The sequence below is a fragment of the Acinonyx jubatus genome, chromosome F2, assembly GCF_027475565.1.
Source record: "Acinonyx jubatus isolate Ajub_Pintada_27869175 chromosome F2, VMU_Ajub_asm_v1.0, whole genome shotgun sequence".
In the NCBI taxonomy this organism is placed as follows: Eukaryota; Metazoa; Chordata; class Mammalia; order Carnivora; family Felidae; genus Acinonyx; species Acinonyx jubatus.
In genome coordinates, this window is record NC_069394.1 from 18,495,603 (window position 1) to 18,517,831 (window position 22,229).

At 39.7% G+C, this 22,229-nt stretch overlaps 1 long non-coding RNA gene across 3 annotated transcripts in view; it reads right to left on the reverse strand.

The window, feature by feature from the left end:
* LOC113600590 (uncharacterized) overlaps window positions 1-22,229 on the reverse strand; it is a 219,739-nt gene that overhangs the window by 69,479 nt on the left and 128,031 nt on the right. For all 3 annotated transcript variants that reach the window (XR_008292630.1, XR_008292629.1, XR_003421647.2), the window contains 2 exons: window positions 7,502-7,712; window positions 5,945-6,042 (listed from right to left, as the gene is read on the reverse strand). This is a non-coding gene — a long non-coding RNA (uncharacterized LOC113600590). The remainder of the gene's footprint in view (window positions 1-5,944; window positions 6,043-7,501; window positions 7,713-22,229) is intronic.

Here is a 22,229-nt window from a genome sequence, read left to right on the forward strand (position 1 = left end):
GATAAAGGTATTGGGGCCAAAGCAGTGGGTGGGAAGTGAGGGTGCCTTTAGGTCTTCCAGAGCAGAGAAGAACACATTTAAAGAAACTGCCAAGGAAGAAAGGCAGGGAACGTACTTGGCAGAGTGGCAGTTTGTGAATGAATAAAAACAGAGGCAGGGGATATATCACAAAGGGCCTCATAAGTTACTTTTTAGAGGATGAACTTAGATCAGAAGCCAGTTGAAAGAAAGGAGTCAGAGGGGATGTTAGCATCAAATATTTCCGAGAGTATAAGAAGAGGGGAGAGGAGCATGAGACAGAAAGAGAACATCAATTTTTAAGACTAGGAGAATGAAGGAGTTTTGAAATTTTGAAAATGAAGGAGTTGAAAATTTTCTTGCATGACAGCCTCTATCTGTGAAAAGTTGAAAATTTTCTTGCATGAGAGCCTCTATCTGTGAAAGGCTCTTCTATGGGGAATGACTCTTAGCTGAAAGTATTCCTATACTTCTATTTCTTTCAAGTGATGTTGCTTTTTAAAATTTATACAATGTTTCATTGGTAAGTAAGTTCTCAGCCAATTGTCTCCAGGGAGTCTGTCCCTTCTGTAGAAAAAATTATGGATCTCTTATTGGTTGATCTGCTCTGGAACAGTGAAGTTGATAATTATTTTATGAAACAAGATTGATAGGTTGAAAAATCTGGCAAAAAAATCAAAGATGCTTTGTTCTCTCCATCATTTTCCTACTTTGAAAAATGTGGAGTTCAGATCTAAGAGTCTAGGGTTTTAAATTACTATACTCAATGATCTAGTGTTGTTAATGGGAGATGATAGGGGAAGAAAGGCCATTCCTGGTGTTTAGAGTTAGTCACATCTTTCTTCAGAGGCTGAGAGAAGCAAAGAGAATCCCCAAAGACTTGCCATTTTACCAGTAAGCCTTTCTGTCTAACCCTCAGACATGCAATCCTGAGGGTTATCTATGTTTGGATAACCAAAATCCATGCTGTTTCAGGGTGGTATTTCAGGTGCCTGCATTCATTATTGGTCAAGTTCCCCTGCTCTAGGAGCACCTCAGGTATGTGACTGATTCCTCGTCCCCATATCCTGCTGAAAAAGGAGAGAGACTCTATTTCCAGGTAATTTCAACTGATTCCATTTTTAATTTCAACTACCAGTTGATTAACTATCATCCTTTCTCAAAAAATAGAATTTGGGATTCTGACATTGGTCCAATTTGTAGAACAATTTGTTCTACATTTTTTTAAAAAGTGTGTAATTAGGGACTGCAGTTAACGTGAGAGAGAACTGTATAAAGATAGTACATCCATAAATAAAGGAGCACGTTTATTTATGAACATGCACGTTAAATACTATGATTTAAACTAAGTCCTCTGTATTAGCATACAAGGGTAACCAAATACTGACCTTATCTTCTTTTCCTGGAGACTTGTTTTTGCGTGCATGATTGAAGTGAGGTTTCCACCATAATTGTTCACATTCCAGACCAAGGTAAGAGGCAAACAAATTTGAAGTGGACAGCAAAGGATTTCCTTTTAAGTACATGATGTTGAAGCTGTAGTCATCTCCCCCCACTTACTCGTGAGAATGAAGGGCACGACCACACCCAGCTGCAAGGGAGTTTGGGAAATGTACCTTATCCATGCTTTTGCTTTCTGTGGCTTCAGCTACCCCCCCAGTCAATGGTGGTCCAAAAGCACATTGTCCTCCTCCCATCAAGTCATCAGAAGGTCAGTAGTGGCCTAACGCTAAGTCACAGTGCCTACATCATTTGCCTCACTTCATCTCATCGTGTAGGCATTGTATCACCTCACATCATCACAAGTAGAAGAATGAGTACAGGACAGTAAGATACTTAGAGAGAGAGACCACATTCACATAACTTTTATTACAGTATATCGCTATAATTATTCTGTTAGGAGTTATTATTTGTTAATCTCTTGCTGTGCCTAATTCATAAACTAAACTATCAGAGGTATGTATGTCTAGAAAAAACCATAATATACATAGGGCTCAGTGTTGTCTGTGGTCTCAGGCATCCACTGAGGTCTTAGAAAATATCTTCTGTGGATAAGGTGGTGGTTGGGGGCGGAGGGAGGACAACTGTAGTCTTCAGGCAGTATAACACATACTCTATTAAAGTCTCTAACTACTGAAGAGCAGAATATATTTGCCAGGGGGAGGCTCCTAGACATTTTTACAACATGGAAGACAATCTGATGTTTAAAAACTAGGAGTAAAAGGGAATATCTGGAAGGATGGCATTTGGATCAAAAGCATTACACGGAACACACGGACTCTGTTCAAAAAACAAGTGAAGTATATGATTGGAGCAAAGAGATCGCAGGCAAAAATTGTCAAGGAAGTTTGGAGAGGGACAGACTCTTCTCTGAGGACACGGATCATGAGTCTTGCTCATTATTTTATCCCCAGGATGCAACCATGTATCTGGCACCAAGTAAGTGTGCATTCAATATAGTATTTTTAAATCGAATCTACCCGTGGCAAAGAGACGCAGGAATACTAGGATAACCGTGCCAGCCGCTAGGCACATGTGACGGAGGCAGAACAAAGCACACCTTGCTGCTCTGAGCCTACAGTCTAGCCAGGGGCGAGTAGAGCGTAAGCAAATGACAATATGAACAAATTCCTAATTACAAACTCTGTGAACAGTGCCATGAAGTTAAAATAGAGGGAAATATGAGGAGTGCAAAAGGTCCCTGGTCTAGTTGGGAGAATAGGAGAGTCTTCCTTAGGAGAGGAGACTTTGAGCTGAAATGCAAAGTGGGATGATGACAGAACCACGGGTAGGGAAGTGCAGAAGAAAAGGCATTGGCTGGAGTCTGGAAAAGCACTCCAGCATTTCCTACAGCTTGTGGAATGGGGATTTTTAGTTTCTTTGTTTATGTCCTTGTTTTCTGCTCTTCCAAACTGTAAAGTAAGTACAATGACGACGCATAGTAGTGTGAAAATTAATTACGAGGAAATCTCACTTAAAATGGAGTCGGAAAGCCAGCAGGGGGAGCTCTCACACCCTACCACTGGGTTGCAGACCCAACAGGAAGACCCAACAGGAAGAGACCTACCTTGTAACCAGCCACTGACTTACTACCCCAGCAGGAGGAAGAAAGATTTTCCTCCTCGCCCAGCAACAGTCCAGCTAGTGAGAGCCAGTCACAACTAAGCCAATGAGAGGCCAGTATACTTTGAACTGCCCGTTTACATCAATGGACTTTTTTGCTTATAACAGTCTTTCCAACATCCCCCTTTCCTCTATAAAAGAGCATTCCTCTCCTTTTGTTCCCTAGACTCGCCTAGGGTTCTGCCATAGCTTGCTCTTCTTGGATTGTAACTCCCTGTTTCCTAATAAACTCATTTTTTTTTTGCTGATAAAATAACTGGTAGTTTTATTTTTAAGGTTAACAGTAGGTACTTAAGAATGACAGTTTTATTGCATTAATTCTAAGGACATTGCCAATTATATCACACAATGTCTTCTTTACATAGACCTCGATGAGAAATTTCTCTGAGTCTTCAGGTCTCAGTGTCAAGGTCAGACGCGTTTCCCTTTGGCAACTAGGATTTTTTTTTTCTTTTTAACTTACAGACTCTATAAATGGGGTCAACTTCATGTGACTGAGGCCCTATCCTCAAAAGTTCCCTTGCTTGGATTTTAATGCTTTTCACTGTTTTGAAATTTTGAAAAATTTTATTTTTAAATTTATATTTTGTACATGAAGTAGCTTGGGACAATGCAGCATGCACTAAGCTTGAAGCTTTAGCTCACGTGCAGTACCCGCCCCCCCCCCCCCAATGTATTCCTGCCTCCCTGAGATGGGTTCTTGACTTCCCATTGCTTTGCCTTGGGCCCAGCTGACCTCCCCTTCCTAGGTCCACCCAGATACTGCTGTTGCACCCTGCTCCTTTGCACCCCAGGCACTGCCTGGCCTCTCTCTCCCAGGCCGGTGAGCACTATGCACCCAGGGAGGGTTTGTGCAGAAGCCTGGGCCATGGAGAAGGAAGGGGTCAGATGATGTAGACCCTGTGGTGTCTCAGGCTGGGACACAGCAGTGGTGGTCTCTACTGTGATGCTTGGTTCATGTGATTGGTGGGGCAAACCTCTTGCTCACACCATGTCTGGGTCCTGATCACACCCTAGCAAAGGATTTTCAGTCCTCTGGGGGATGCCTATTCTTGGTGGGTGGGGGCAGCAGGCTGTGGGAAGAGCAGACTGTTTTTCTTGCCCCCAAAGAGGGCATAGTATATAGGTCTTATGGCTGCAGGAAGGAGGACTCAGCAGCAGGTGGGCAAGTAAGCCAAGTGGGGGTCAGTTGGGGGGTGGGAAACACTCCCAGTCCTGTTGAGTCTGCTTCACCAGCCAGTATTCCCATGCCCGAGGGAGCGAGCCATTAAATAACAAATAAAAAACACCATGACAGGTCTAGAGTGAGAGCGTGGAAGAAAGGAAAAAGTTTCATGTTTTATTACATTTAATGGCATTTTTCCTGCTTTTTGAATAAGGGGGCCCCACATTTTCATTTTGCACTGGAGCCAGCAAATTATGTAGCTGGCCCTGCCTATAAATCACATACTAAATCATATTTTACTCATTACACTGGCTGCTAGGAAAATCAGAACAAAACTTACAACCAACTTTAGCACAATATCAAAAAATTTATGGTATACATTTTGAATAGTGAAATAATCTTCGACCTGTCATTTTTTCCTATTTTCTTTGATTTTATTTTTCTTTATCTCTTCAGGTACCCAAAGGGAAGAGATCTGATTTTTCATTTATCTTTGAAAATCTTGATTCTTTTTATGCATTCATCTAGGGTAAAAATAATCATTATTTAAATAGCAAGCTAATTGGGTGCTTGGGTGGCTTAGTCGGGTAAACGTCCAACTCTTCATTGTGGCTCAGGTTCCTGGGATCAAGCCACGCATTGGGATCTGTACTGACAGCATGGAGCCTGCGTGGGATTCTTTCTCTCCCTCTCTCTCTTTCTGCCCTTCCCCTGCTTGCTCTCTCTCTCTCTCTCTCTGTCTCTCTCAAAATAAATAAATGAACTTTAAAAGGATCTTTTACAATAAATGAATAAAAAGCTAATTGCACACTCTTACAGAACTCAATAAAAGTTTGTTTGATGGGACTTGTGACCACTTCCTTCACATAGGAATTTACCATCATTGTAGCTGGTACTATTTTCATGCTTCCCTCTTGTCACTTTCATCAGACTTGTGAGATATCAACCTTCCTCACATACTACAACATTGAATTATGATGCCATGAATAGAAAATGTGAAGTTCCACCTTTTATCCCAGCATTTCACAGAGCACATGGTTAAGAGAGGTCACCTTATAAATATTGACTCTTACTTTATATATGTAAAAATGGTGGATAAGATACTCTGTCTTTTTAAAAAAATGTATAAGGATAGTCACTGCTCACTATGATGATTGGTTTTTGATCTCACCCCCCAACATTTGGACTGCTCACTAGAATAATCCATCAATCAGTAATTTTTTACTGATCAGCTACGGTATGCAGCTACTAGGTATGCGGAAACTGATGAACAAGGCAGAAGTTACCCCTAGCTGCAAGAGATTTCAGCCCTAGCTGAAAAGACAGTAAACAGTGTCATCACATATCATGATATGTTATTAAGGAAATAAACAGGACTATACATTACAGGTAAAAGTTGGGAGGAGTCTGGGACCTTCATTTCATAGAGTGATTTGAGAAGGCCTCTCTGAAAAAAAGTGATATTTAAGCCAGAGCTTTAAGGAATCTAGGAGGAGCTAGTCATTCAACATGCTAGGAGTATGTAGGTAGAAGAGAAAAAGGAGTAGGAAAAGAGCTGTAAGTATGGCTGAGGCATAGCAAGAATAGCTGAGAACTGTCCATGATACCCTTGGAGAGTCAGCCAGAAGTTGCCCTTACCTTCTTCCTGCTCTGCCCTCACTCCATCATTAAGGTCATTAAGTAGCTCCCTCTGGTGGTCACCACACGCAAACATCGTCACAGGACAAATCTGCAACCTACGGGAAGAAACATTTCCAAAGACACCAAGGAACAATGTTAACTAGGTGGGTAGGGAGAAAGCCAGCCAGGAAGAAGTACATGCTTAAATAGGTAGTGGTCTCCAACTGGCCCAAGAGGGAGCAAAAGGACAAGGTAAAATCAATTAATGCTGACAAGGGACCCAAAGTATAGATCCAGCTGCTTCTTGATTATCCGAGTAATTACTGCAGTTGATGTTAGCCTTTGACAAACCACAGCTTGATTCCAGTCTGTGACAAGACTTTAAGGTCAAAAGTTGAATTTCTAACTTCTCTTCACTACCGGAAATTTCTGAGAAAGGAGGGGACCAGAACAGTTGTGTCTAAGGTACTCTTAGTCAAACTTATGAGATGCAAATTTACCAGACTCTATCGGCCAGCCCCTAGGTCCCCTACTAAGGGATCCCTCTGCCTGATAGCCCTAAGTAGGTTCTAGATAATTCTAGGCAATTATAAACAATCTTTAACACTCCATGCAAGGGACAGTTATGGCTATTAAAAGTGATAATTATTTTAAAAGGTGTTCTGAAACTCCACACCCGAACAAAACTTTAGGTGTATGATGATAATGATGGCAACGATGATGACAATGGTTGTATAATTCTGCTCCTTTATCCTAGTGGTGGTTTCCTAGAAAAAGCAAACCTGAGTTTTACTGGCAGAAATGATGCGCAGTAGGTGGTTAGCTTTGTGATTGAACCAACATCATCACATCCTTGCTTTAATGTAACCCTATTAAATAGAAGAAAACCATGTGAGATGGTTTTCCTTTAGTTGGAGGGCAGGGGGCGGTGGAATAAGGCTCCCTGAATGCCCTTTTTAACTCCAGGAACTCAAACCACTCCAGGATTCAAGGGTCTCAAGAACCCAGCCATAGTTTGACATTAAGCAAAGTTTTGAATGATTCTGAGGGGAGGAAAGGAGAGGGGAGGGATATATTTTGGGGTCAGATAAATCAAAGCACATTTGGCCAGACACTGCCCCCCTTCATTTCCAAGCACATGTGAATTTCCAGGGAAATTGAATCCATGTGTTCCTGATTCATTTACATTTAACTCTTCAAAATGCTTTGTAAGCCCTCCAAGAAGCCTTCAGTGTATCAAGCCAGGATGCTGGGCTTTGTTAGCTATGCAGGCACCTAACATGCTGAATGAATGGGACTAGGTTTTAAAGACAGAGCTAAGGAAGGTCAAACGGTTTGCAAATTTGACTCAACAAATTCCCCTTAATTTCTGGTTCCCAACTACCCGACTTCTGCAACATGGGCACAGAAATAAATATTCCCCTCTGTGGCACCCATCAAGCTGAGAGCTGCTGGCTTGGACACCCACTTTTACACAAACCTAAGCCTCTTTGATGGTCAGACACAGATGAGTTGACATTTGATAGGAGCCTTGTGCCTCCCAGTGTTAGTTTTCTTTTCCCCTGCTCTACTCACTTCCTTTTCTGAAGTGGGAAGGCTGCTGCTGCCACCCCTGAATCCTTGATAAGAATTGACGAGACCCAGGGGAGTGTGGGAAGAGTCTGTGACTTCAGCAGCTTGGCAGAAGTTCCGCGGAGACTTTCTGATCTTCCTCCACATGCTGAAAATCCCTAGAAGTCCTTTGACAGAGAGGAGGTTCAGAAGGGCAGTCTTCCTGTCCTCATTTCTATTGGAAAAAAATCATAAGAATAAAAGAAAAAAATGATGGTAGCCACCAGATTACCTCCTCAAAAAAAGCAGACATAATAAAAATGTTGCTCTCTTTGAGCGGCGGAGGAAAGAGAGATCAGTCACTTACCCCTCCCCACACATCTGAAATGCAGTCATAAGTAGACACACCCAATCTAGATTGCACAAAGGTTCTGGCAAAATCCTACGCTGCCTTCTTTATGTGATAATAGCTCAGACGCCTAACTCACAAACAAGGCAGGTTTCTACAAAAGAAATTGCCAGAGCTCACATGCGAGTATCATTTTCAAGGTATCTCCTCCTACCTTTCACTTGTGTTGTTTCCCCATCTTCAGTAAGTTCTGCTGTATACACGCTGAGAGTGTCTAGCCTCAGTCCAACAAAATCTTTGTTAATAGGTTAAACCCTGTTATAAGCTTGCAGAGCAATTTGCCATTTGCTTGTGTGATTACGTCAATAATCCCCGCTGGTGTTTTGTCTTATCTTGGGAGCACTTGCACCTGCCACCATATACATGTTCAAAAATATTTACTGAAAGGACTCACCGAGGCTTCATGTATGCCAGTCAGGGTACATTACATTCCCTTTGGTGCTCACAGTGACTGTTGGGGGTGTAAGCTCTTAGGATCCCCATTTTTATAGATGATGAAATGGAAATTTAGAAACATACACATGACCATAAGAGGTCAGAGAGTTAATAAGAGATAGAATTAGGATTCAAGGGTAGGTTGGTCACAGCCTAGTAACCTCTGGTCTTGTAAGACCCATTCAAGCTAGGCTTAGTGAATATGGACTTCACTCTCAATAAATGAATTTCAATTCACACCACAAAAGGAAGTACCTAAGATCTGTGAAAGCTGCCTCACGAATTGGCAGAAAAATACCTTTTGGTCCTCTTTGTCTGGCACATATTCTGTGAATTCCCCTCTGGAGCCAGCCCACATCGTTTACTTTTTTGAGTGTACCAATATATGTTACTTAATGCATATACTCATTACCTGCATGCCTATAGTTTGTCTAAATTTTGATCCAAGATTCTAAACTCTGAAAGCTGAACATACACAATGACTATAAAATTTGAGAGCCCTAAAGAGCTGATAATAACTTTCTTATCTTTTATTTTAGCTTGCTTTTTCTCTGCCTTGTGAAATAGCTCCTTGAGACCCATAGCCTTGCGAGGTTCCCTTCAACATGTTCATTGTCCGCTAGTTTAGGTAAGGGCAGTAAAGTGATTTGGAAGCAAATCCGGGACTTCAAGACACCTAAGAAATTTTGTAATCCTCAGTGAACATTCCAATTTGAAGCATTTCTTCATTTTGAAGCTTATTTATTTATTTTTGAGAGAGAGAGAGAGAGCATGAGCTGGAGAGGGGCAGAGAGAGAGAGAGAAGAGAGAATCCCTGACGAGGGGCTCAATCTCATGAACCATAAGATCATGACCTGAGCTGAGGTCAAGAAGTCGGACGCTTAACTGACTGAGCCACCCAGGCGTCCGCTAATTTGAAGCATTTCAACCTCAAGTTAACCAAGTATATGCTTCTGTGTGCGTTGTGTGTGTAAAATTGGTTCTGCAAACTGTAAAGCACTGTGCAAATATTAGTTGCGGTTGTTTAAGGAGAAAAGAATCACACTGCTGGTGAAGTCTGCCACATGATTTCTGCTTTTATTGCTTTGGGTCTGTCTACTCATTCTTTGGGATTCTGAGCTTTACAGAAAACACCAGAATGGTTCTTTTCCTGAAACCCATTAGGAGTACAGACAGGACCACCTTCAGGCAACACTTTAAAAACTCAGTGAAGAATTAAAATCCGTAAAGGGATTTAAGAACACCATGGCGTGATCGACCTGACAAGATAAGTTTTGAAGCAGAGAATTCGATTTGAAAACATCTCTGAAGCTTTTCCAACAAAGATTGTTATCTCTCAGTGGAGGCACTTCACAATCGAGTGCAAAAAATATTAATGTTCTGAACTGTTCTATAGCAGTGCTTCTCAAATTTTAATGTGTTTCACGAATCACCAGAAGATCTTGTTAAAATCCAGATTCCACTATATGAGGTCCAAGCTGGGGCCTAAGACTCTGCATTTTATCAAGATTTCTATTTCCAGAGATGATATTGGCACATGAGCCACAGTTTGAACAGTAAGGTTCTGGAGAATGGTGCAGTATCGCTTTTAGACGTGAGAATTAGGAACCAGACTGAGAGTTTAGACTGTGTGGCTTGGGGTTCTACCTCGGCCACTCACTATGCGATCTTGGCCAAAGATGTTTACTTCTCTTTGTCTTCTCCACATATGAGAATGAAGAAAATATTAGTACTTACTTCATAGGCTGTTGGGGTCAATTACATAACATATTTTTGCAACCATGCAGTTGGCATCACACCTTACACATAGTAAACATGGAGTAAATCTAAGCTAATTATTACTACTCTCAATTGTGTCCACAGAGAACGCGGCCTTTTGATACAATCCCTTCTTCAATATTCAAAAGAAAAGTAATTTTCTCATCTAAAATACAAAAATCATGACAATATTTTAAATAGTTTTTAAGTTTATTTATTTATTTTGAGAGAGATAGAGCAAGCAGGGGAGGAGCAGAGAGAGGGAGAGAGAGAATCCCAAGCAGGATTCTGCGCTGAGAGCACAGAGCCCAATGCAGGGTTCAAACTCACTAACTGTGAGATTATGAGCTGAGCCAAACCAAGAGTTGGACGCTTAATCGACGAAGCCACCAGGGGCCTCAACAATTTTTTTTTTCCAAATAAAAATAGAACATGTGAAAAGATTTTTAAAGTTCCTTGTGGGAAAAATACAGTCAAGTGACAAGCTATGTTTAGTAGGCACATTTATGATAGCCTTTAATGCCTGAGCGTTCTCCAAAGTCTATTTGTGTATTTGTAGTCACTTCTTTATGATCAGTACTCCTTATTCGATCCCATATTCAAATGGAGGTCATTGTGTTCAAAGTCTCAATGGAAACTCTCACCAAAGTAACACACGAGCTGTATTTTTGATCACATCATGATCTGCTAGCCGAAATCAATCACAAGAGCCTCTCTCACTTTATTGTACTCTATTCTGACTGGGTGTTTTCTTCTATTACTCAAACAGTGGGAGAGGAGGATCATGCTTTGTTACTGTTCTATCGATTTACTCCCAAATGGAAACAGTCCTTTTGCCTACTTATCGACATTTATTTCAAAGAGAGAGACAGAGAGCCAAACAGACATGCTCTTAGCCCTCAGGACTAATGCTTTTTAAAGTACTTGCTATGTCCCATGGACTATTTATTCATTTAACATATATTCATGTGTTAACCCATTTCACCCCACAATCCGCTGAGGAAGGACTATTTTTACCCCCATTTCAGAGAAGGGAAAACTGAGCATCCAGGGTTAGGTAATTTTGCCCAAAGCCTGCCAGCATGAATAGAGAGGACTATAACACAGAGATTGGATTCAGTCTCAGCAGTCTAGATCCAAAGCTCTCATACTTGATCATTATTAGATCAGGTTACCACGTTGCCTACATCCAGGGCTGGGCCTAAGGTTTGCTGAGTGAGGCACTTACCTCAGAAGCACAATTTAAGGGGACACAAAAAACTCAATAATCAAGACAAATCATATGTTAATGTGATTTTTTAATAAAAAAATAATTTTAAAAATCATGATTAATAAACATTTTATATATATAAATATCTTACATATATATACATATATATCTTACATATATATATATATATATATATATAATTTATTTATTTCGAGAAAGAGCATGAGTGAGGGAGAGGGTTTAAATTTTACCTTTTGAGGATCTGAGGAAGGAGTTAACCTTTTAAATGGTTTACACTTTTGAATTAATATGTACCTAATCATTTATCCAATGTAACAAAGGAGAATTATCTGGCAAACAGTGACCAGCCCAGGTATGCTAAAAAGTTTGAGGCAGTGCTGATCTGTGCCCACCTATAGTTCTGTGGGGGTTTTTTGAGTAAACTTGGGATTGAATTCTCTCACATATACCTTTCAAATCTACGATAATTCTGAGTAACCATTTAAATTAGGAGTAGAAGGAAAATGATTCATTTTTACAGGAATAAAATAGATAAAAAGCTGCATTTGATTATGAGATATCTTTGTGTTCTTAAAAAAAAATAGAGTCCCTGACCCTTCTAAATGTTTTTCCCTTCTGCCACTATGTAAACATGTCTAGGCCAGACTCCTAGAGGGTAGGAGACCTTACGGAACCAAGTAAGTCATTCCAACTGAGTCCCTCTTCCTGCCCCTCACCAGACCAACAAGTTCCCAGATGACCTAGATACTGACTTCAGGTACATGAGTCAGCCCAGCCAAGTCCAATGAGCATAGCCCAGTTGCTCAAATCATTAGCCAAACAAATGGCCATCATGTTAAGCCATGAAGTTTTGAAGTAGTTTGTTACTACACAGCATTAGCTGATTGATACAGAAAGATTCATGGAGATGTTAGCAGTGACCTATCATGCCAGAGGCAATGGTGATGTTTTCTCAGCTGTGGGAAAACCACTAGCCCCTGACTAATGAAGAGCTGGCTTAGTTGTACCTTCTTACTAGAAAGAGCGAGGGCGTTTTCTAACACACTTCTGGGATCTACTCTAAATCATTGGCAACCTCCTCTTTACAGTCAGTTCCATGCATGTGACTTCCTTGAAATTGCTTAGTCTGATAATCAGATTCTCTTTTCAAGTTGCAAGATGTCCAGTGGGTAGCAGATATCACTTTGAGGATTAACATTTCTCCTTTTTTATAGGCATCCCTAAGCAAAGCATCAACCATAATCCTTGGAAAACCATGCTTTTGGAAGCTCTGGCCTATATACTGGCAACATGGAATTCTTCCCAGTTGGTGGATGGGAGGGTTTCATACTCTACCTTCCTATTTCTTGATGCTCTTTCAAATTGATTCTACCTTACCACATGCCCCACCCTACAACTCCCTAAAACAAAGGGAGAGGTAAAAGACTTATTTCCAGGAGGAGAAAAAAAAAAAAAAAAAAAAAGGAAAGGCAAATAGCATCTATTGAGTTGGTTATAGACTATAGTTTTCCAATTTTATTTAAATCCTAAAACACATATTAAATAGACAAGCATTCTGATTTATGCTCTTGTATCTTTAGCTGAAACTATTGGGCAAGACTATGATGTAAATAATACTTTCTTTTTTCTGTTTTACATATGAAGACTAGGCATAAATAGATTAAGTAATTTTATCCACTGCAACAAGACAACTTCTTGAGGAAGAGAAGTTAAGAGATCCTTTGGGGAGAAAATCAGCTCTCATAGAGAATTTGAACTTTAAGTTGAAAGAATATTTATGAGAACTGAAGGTGTCACAAAGTGGAGGATATATTGATATGTTAAAGTTGTTAAAATACAGTTTTAAAGGGGGATTAAGGAAGGCTTATTTTGAATATGGAGTAGTGTAAAAGGGCTAAAAAAAAGGTACGTTTTTTCTTTTCTTTCTTCTGTTCCTCCTCCTCTTCTTCTTAATACTATTATTATTAATTTTATGAATCTGAGTCACATTATATGTGTGCCTTTCCAACTCCTACCCCACACCTCTCTCTCTCACTCATAACAGATAAATGGGCAACGGGTCCTGGTTTCACTTCACAATTATGTGTGCTTTCTAAAAAGCTATTATCTTGCAACTTGGATTTTCCTTTTTTGGTCAGATCCTTTGTTAGAAGAAGGGCAAAGGCAATAAGCAATAAAAGAGCTGAAGTACACCAGAGACATGGATAAACCACTGAAGACACCATTGGTCCCCGCATAATCAAGAGCTGGTTCTGTGGTCCCCTCCTGCCGGAAAGAGTGAAGACTTTTGCTAATACACACTGGTAGCAACTCTAATCATTGACATCCTCCTGCCTGCAGCTGGCTCCACATGTGTGCCTCCCCTGAAAGTGCTCTCACTCACTCACATCCTAGCTCACACGTCTTTAGCCTCCTTTCTTGTTTGGGTAGGTGTTTTCGGTAAGTGCTCTATCCTGTTATTTACAAGAGGGGCCAGTTTCTTGATGTTATTAAATCCCAGTTCCTCTATTAAATCATTCCCTTAATCCCACACTGCCTTTGTGCTTATAATTGCACTTCACATTTGTCATAGAAACGTGTCGCCTCGAACTGCGACATTGTTTTGAAAAACAATGAGAAGTTTGCCACTACAGACTCCTCCCACTCTCCACTCCCTGGCTTTCTTGTGTTTTCTTCTTTTCCTGTTGAATTCAGTATCGTAGCCACTAAGTGCTTCAGCATATGAATCCCAGCGACACCACCTTTTGACCGTTATCAATTTACTGAGTCTCAATTTGCCTGTCCAAAAAAGTGGGCCTATAATGATGCGTGTGCCTACCTCCCAGAATCACTGTGGGGATCAAATACATTGAAGCAGTGTGGCCTGGTATCTGGCGCACACTAACCTCACAATAAACACCGACTGTCGCTCTCATTATCTTTATTCTAGGTTCATGAATAGGTCACTGTAGTTAATAATTCCCAAGCTTTTATCAGGACCCAGAGATTCTGACTGTTCAGCATCTGTCTTCCGTATGCTTCTGTGTTACCTTCAAACTTTTCCTCTGCCCTCTGCCCACATCTATGAAATGATTCATAATAAATGAGGCTTGTAATTATTGACATATTCATATAGATGTCCACAACTCAAATATAGGAGTTTTTTGGGGGAGGGCAGGGAGTTTCATGCACCGTATGTTCAATTTTTCTCCCAAATGTCTACATCTTGAAAGATGCTATGCCCAAGAGGTAGGGAAGATGTAAGATCTGCGATGTGAAAGAATGTGTGCAGTTACAGCCTAGTGACTCCTAAAAGCATCCCACCTGGCTCTTTATTGGAAGGCCATCTTGCAGGTGAGGTGGATGGAATAACAACTGGCAATGAAAACACCAATATTAAAGATGAGAGCTGGTTCTTTGTATTCTAGTCTTTATGTATCTTGTTATACGGGATCAGGGAAGAAGGGGTGGGTAGACGGAAAGTATCCGTGTACACAGCCATGAGTGGAACCTGACCGAAAACAGCAAAGCAATAACACAGTCCTTATCTGGCCATATTTCAGACAAGGCTCAAAGGCCTGTTTTGCACAAGAGATGACTAAAAGCAACTTCCACAAATTCAGAAACATTTCTTTCATCATTCTTGTAATTGCTGGGAGTTCAGGCTGTCTAATACGGGCAAGGCTAAAGTTCCCAGGTGACTTATGTGAAAACCGAGGCTTAGTGAGGTTGAATAAATGGCCGATGATCATCCTATGAGTGTCAGAGGCAGAGTTAAGTCCAGACATGTTTGAAGCCAGAATCCTGGTTTTTGCTGCTGCAACACAAAGAAAAGTGACAGAGGGCAAGTTGTCTGGTGTGAAGAGAGGAAGAACTGTTTGAGAGAATGGTCTGTGAGGAGACATGTTTATCTAATCAGCTCAGTCACCTTGGTATTTCACAAAGACACATCTGAATCCGGGGCTGAGAATCCCTCCATTTTCAGCAAACAAGATTATACAAAAAGACACATTTTGCATGGATCCATCCTATCCCATGGTGCAAGGCAAAGGTGGGACATATTGTTTTCTGAGATCCTTTTTAAAAGTTGAAATATTCAAAGAGGACTTTGATTCAGGATAAATTCACTTAGCTTTCTTCTACTTTTTACTCTGTGGTGCTTGTTACATTTATTCTGTAGAGACAGTAGTATTTCCAATAAATATCTGACAAAATAATCCATCATACAATAGATCATTATAAAATTGAGAATTATATAGCTAATGCCAAAACAGAAGGAAAGAGTAGGGGCTATATCTGATTCTCAATTAGATTCTTACTAGTAATAAATTAAGATTGGTAATAACAATAAAGATGCTGACCATAGAGGGAGAAATAAGGGAGGAGGGAGGCAAAGAGAGAGAAAGAAAAGAGGCTGAAAAAGGCAAAAATGAGTGAAAGAAAGGGAAATTGCAGAGAAGTTTAGGTCAGTGGGAGCCAAAATGTATTACAAAATTGTGGAAGCTTCAAAAATATGAACGCATATGCACACTCACACACAACCCAGGATCAAAAGTCAATCTTACTTCAATGTCTAGGTTCTTTAGCATTTTGTTCTCCTTTAAGAAAGAACCTAATCATCATTTGGTGGATAAGCCCAAATTTAAAGCAATTTGGGATCCTTGAAGAAAGACCCAGAGAGCATGGGCTAAGGTGTCATTCAGACCTGGGCTTAGCTTTCGGCCGAAACACTTCACCAGCTGTAGTGTTGGGGAGGCTATTTGTATTTTCCTGAAAAGCATCCTCATCTTTACAAGCCCTGTAAGTTTATTAGAGGAATTAAGTAATATTATATATGATGTTTATCGTATATATGTAATATACATGTAACATATATCTGATAACATGATGTCAGACATGTTATCTATACATGTGAAGTGTCTGACATCACGTTACAAGTGGTTTGATCCAATAGCCCATTCTTATGAAATCTTGGTGACCAAGTTTACGCTTTGCATTTTGTCCAACTATCACTCCCAGTACTGAGATCACACCAGTGATCGAGTTGCATTTTTTGTGACTATTTTTTGTATTTCCCAGCAAGAAGAAGAGGAAATGCATCAAAACTAGTCAGGCATGCACACTCCAAAACCACTTAAATGTTTAATAAATATACCCATCTTGCACATCCAAACATCTAAATCTCCTACCTAACAGTTCTTCCTTGATTATATAGTTGGACAAATTCTCAATGACACAAATGGTCATTAGCAAATATATTTTGCTAATCATTTGAAAAATTGAAAGCAATCTAAATGATCATCAACAGGAAAACTGTTTAGTAAAGTTCTGTATTCATATTACAGAATAATACGCGACCCTTAGTAGGAATAAGATAGCTCAGTGTGTTACTGACATGAGAAAAAATGTCCACAATATATTCTAAAGTTAAAAAAAGTTGTGAAGCACTATAAGTGATATGATGTCATTTGTGTCATAGAACATATATGTATTTTATAAAATATGTATATGTGTAAGTGTATCATATTTTCTGAATTTGTTATAATCTCCAGGGAGTGATAATAATAGGTCAAAATGAGAAAGGAAACATTTTTTCATCAATCAGAAGCCCAAATTTAAATTACATGTTATATTAGCTTCCTATTGCCCTGGCAACACAGTGCACCCAGTGACTTGGGACAACACAGGTTTATTTCTTACAGTTCTGGAGATCAGAAGTCTGAAAGGGGTTTTCGTCTAAAATCAGGGAGTAAGTTGAGCTGCATTCCTTCCGGGGCTTCCAGGGAAGAAGCCATTCCCTACCTTTTCCAGCCTCTGGAGGAGGTCTGCATTCCTTGGCTCTTGGGCCTTCACTCCTCTAGTCACTGCTGTGTCACCCACACCTTTTTTCTCACTCTGACTCTCTTGCCTCCCTCTTAGAAAAGGCCTTGTGATTACATCAGGCCCACAAATGATCCAGGATAATCTCCTCATCTCAAGATCCTTTAATTTACTCATGCAAAGTCTATTTTGCCATGAAAGGTAGCTTATTCATAGGTTAGGAGGTAGATGTCTTTGGGGGACCACTATTCTGCCTACCATGCATGCCTTTCTGTTTTGTAAAATCTGTCATCTTAAGAATTACTTAGTTGGCCACTCACTTGTTACTGATTCTCTTCCCAAGCTCTATATGGAAAGAAACATAAGTTCTTTCATTTGCATAAGACATTAGCACAGTGTGGAAGGAGAAAATGAAGGAAGGAATAAAGAAAGGGAGAGAGGAAGGAAGAGCATGCTCTGTATTTCTGTGCCTGAAAATAATGAGTGCTCAAAACTACTAGATATGATACATTCATTTATTCCCTAAATAATAAGTTCTAAAAATGAGCAGAATAGTCTCCAAGGCATTGCTCACATCACACAAAAAAAGAAAAAAAGAAAAAAGGCAGGGTGGGGGAAGGGAAAAAAAGATCATCTCTGTGCCTTTTAGGAATTTATCATTCATTTGGAGGGACAATGCAGGCATATGAAAACACTAAGAATAGTGCAACATAACATCCCTATCAGTGAATCAAGATAGTTTAAAATGAGTTTTTGGAGATGGATGACAAGACCACATAGTAAAGTAATGGTCACAGGACTTAATTCAGTGATAGTTTCATGAATGGAAGATTTGAATTGGGCTTTACATGAAACAAATGAGTATGAAATGGTAAGTTGCAGAGGTCATTTACAATAAACGAAATCAGAGGGAAAGGAAATAACCAAGGAAGAATTGATGGAAAATTTTGGTTAACATTGCAGCTTTACTGGGGATGAGAAGAGGAACTTGGAAGGATATGGAATGTGTGTCCAGCCGAGGAAGTGACGAGTTGAGTAGGCAAGGACTAAGATTAAAGGGGGCAAACTTTGTAATGTATGAATGGCCATTGTGTATTCCCAGCAGACAAGTGAAATAATGTGACTTTTGGTCTTAATCATCTATCTAGACCTTCTTCCATTTTCTGATAAAGATATAGTAGTACTAAGTAGTCTATAATTAGTTAGGCAAATTGGCTAGTTTTTAAATTCTTTTGAAGGATATTTTAGTCAGAGATGGAGAGTTTGAAAATCTTACTTCTCTTGAGACTGACAACGGTAATCAAGAGGAAAGAAAAACAGCAAAGAAAAGCCAATGGGGGGTTAACTGATCTCTGGATCACTGGCACCCCCTGGTGGCTAACATGAAAATCCAGGGTCAGGAGAAACCGTGGACCATCTCAACAAAGTCATTAATAAGCAATGTAAAAAACAGATACGTGTTTGATAAGTAACTTCAGGCCACTGTGGAGGAATATATTGTAGGTGGGGGATAAGTAGATACAAAAAAGACTATAGCTTTAGATCATTCATAAATGATTGGGCAATTACTTAACAAAGGTGGTGTGTTAGATTCTGAGAACAATAAAGGCAGTCAAGACACATTTAAGAGTAAAACCCAGCAAGAGTACCTCAACTTTATAAATGAGGCAATTGAGGTTCACGGAGATAAAATAAAATGCCAAAAGTCATACAACTAGTAAAGTAAGATCCAGTATTTAACTTCTAGCGTATCTGTTTCCAAAACCCTAGGCTTACCCAGCACACAACTACAACTCCACAATACGAAAGGACAAAAAAGGATAAAAAAAAGTCCATGTCAACTCACATGCTCTATCTAGGCCCTGAAATTGAGAAAGAAAAAAGCAGTCTTCAGGCATTCAACATTTTTTGAAGAATAAAACACAATTTTTATAAAAATATAGTTTCTCAGAAGGTTTACAATGTGCCTTTTTTTGGAGGTCCTTCTATGTAATAAGATACCTGTTTATTTGTAGTTAGGTTTGAATGCAGAAGACCCCATTTATTTCTGCACTGGCACATGCAGCCAATTGTCAGTAAGGTAACACTTACGGAGAGCCCACTCTGGGCAGAAAATTAAACATGATGTCATTAGAATATCATTACATATTGTAGCCAATGTATGTACCTATTCTGGCAGCTTATCATCAAAAAGAATGATGGATCATAGGGAAGTTGCTGTAAAAACATATGTCAGAAACATACACAGACACACAGACACACACACACACACACACACACACACACACACACACACACCTGCACAGGAAATACAAACTGTAGAAATCAGTCTAGAAACCTGACTGTCCAAATGGTAGCCACTAGCTTCATGTGGCCATTGAGCCCTTATAACATTCAGTCCAAGCTGAGATGAGCCAAAACTATTAAATACTCACCAGATTTTGAACACTTAGATGTGATAAAAATGTAAAATATCTCATGAATAAATTTAATATTCCTTATGAGCCAAAATGATAATGTTTTTGATAGATCTGATGAAATAAAATATATTATTAAGATTAATTTCACCTGTTTCTTTTTACTCTTTTGTTGTGGGTACTAGAAAAACTGAAATTACTTATGTGAATTGCATTTGCAGGATCACATTATATTTCAACTTGACAGCACTGTTCTCCACTTACTTTCTAGAGGCATTTTAGAGACTGTTCCCTTGAGAGGCAGACAAATGAATGGGATGTGTCTGGATGTGTCCAAGTTTGTGTTATATCTTTTCCCTAAACATAGTCTTCTCTAGCTACTATCAAATTTCTGAGTTCAAACTCCACTACCCAAAAGACTGTTGAGGAAGGTTACTTGTCTACAAGTCCGCATTTTTGCATTGCTATTGTTTATTTTCAATAAAGCCCTAATGCTGCCTTCAAAGGTTATGATTTGGATGTCAACTCTGCATTCATATCGCATGACATCTCATTCTTTCTGTGCCACCTCAATAAAAAAAAAAAGAAATGTGCTGATACCTATTATTTAAGAACTACGTCATTACCAAAAAATATTACAATGCACCATGTAATGCCTTGCCTTGGTCTTAAGTTATGGAAAATCATGAGATTATGGCTCTTGACCTCAAGGAGCTGAAGAGAAAAGACAAAGACAAATATAGAAGGTGAAAATGCACATTATCCTACATTGTGAGAAATGAAAATTTCACAGTGTGGTATCGAAACTAAAGATCGATGAGGTAGTTAATTCATAGGGCTTAACTGGAAGAATTTGAATAGAAGAATGAATTGGGATTGGATACAGGAAAGCCTCATTGAGTTCACTTCTGTTACATTCCACTTACTCTGATGTCCTCAGCAAAAGATTTAACCTTCTTCGGGACTAATTTCCTTACCAGCTACCACAGCCTAATACACTGTTTGATTGATATTCAGTAAGCTTTGTTGAACTAACACATGAATATGTCTAGAAAATGGAGGTACTAATTCATATACAGTAAAGTTTTCATGGACATTAAATTCAATGACTGTAAATTTTAGATCACGATAAATATTCTTGCTGTTTATTCAGTATTGAACACCTACTGAGTGCCAGGCACTATTCTAGGCTGTGCCTATTACCTGGATTTTGAAGTAAGGGTAGTGCTTAGGCAGTGAGGAGGGAGAAGTGTTCCATGTAGAAAGGGTTGGAAAGACACAAAGGGATACATCCTTTATTACTATATTTTAACTGGTTTCCTTGCTTCCAATCCTAAGCAAGGATTGTCCCTGTGAACAACTTTTGTACTTCTAGCATGTATCTTTGGGGCCCCCATGTCATGGTCCCTTGACCACTCTTGGTTGCAATTGCAGTTGAGTTGGATATTTTCACAGGAGTTCATACTTACCTTGTGATGACATCGTTCCTCAAGCACATTCCTCCCTTCTCCATGCTTTCTACCAAAGTGTCTTCTCTGATGCCACAAGAGCACAGTGGGTGCATCCACAAGTGCATCCAGAAATATAGGAGACTTAAGAACCCAGGGACATCCTTCAACCAATGGGGAACTGGACTCCATAGATAAATTCTCCTGCTCTCCATCCTTAGATGGGACAATTCAGGGTTATTCTGGACACTTCTCAGAGGTTCGAATAGAATCAAGCCTTTGTTACCTACAGCAGCAACCTCAATAATACTTTCTCATTTTACTTCTTCTCTTTCCCTGTTGCTCTTCCTTATTCCTGCTTCCTGGAATCACTGACCAAATAAACAACGTTTACCCAGGTCTGTGTCTCAGACACTGATTGAGAGGAGCCCTAAGAGAAAACTGCCAAGACATCACTGTTAGGAAGTGTTGCCATCTTAAAGCACAGTTCTAATCTCCCTTCAAGTCCCAAGTGAAACATCACTGCTCAGTGAAGTGCTCATAGCCTGCAGCTTCCCAGACTTAACAGTTCACAATCATCCCTATTCCCTCCTACCTGGTGAATTTGAAAATATCGAATCCTTGAATAATGAGAATCATCTGTGTATATATGGCACATATACATGTTAAAACCGAGAACACAAAGCAAGAGGATTATAAACACAAAGGCTATTTGTGTTCCTCCTTAGACATGTCACACAAAGCCACTCTGTTACCAATTTCCATAAGAAATCAAATCACTACAAAATTTTAGTAATTTCACAAGTTTTTGCCAAAATATCCAGGAGGTCATATAGATGCATCACATCTGTACCACACAGTCTTTCATCAACCTGCACACTGTCCTTATCGGCTCTTCAGCTTCTTCTTAAGTCCATGCCCTCTTATTTCAGAGAGGTTAAATAATTCTCTTTTTCTTGGAGCCAGGATCTTCCTGATACACTTGGTCCGGTCAGAGTCTCAGGATCCCTGACTACCTAGGGGGCCCTGTGAACAATTTCTTTCCCCCAAAATATAGTGATCCCTTCTCGAAAGAAATCATTTCTCTTCTGCCTCATTAAATTTGTATCACTTACTATAATATTTAAAGCTGCTTTTCATCATGACTGTAACCCATTTATTGTGGGATTCCAGCATCCTACATTTCATGAGATCTGCTCCTCTCAGGATCTGCATTCTGGTATCACAAGAGATTGTATTTACAGGGTAAGCAGCT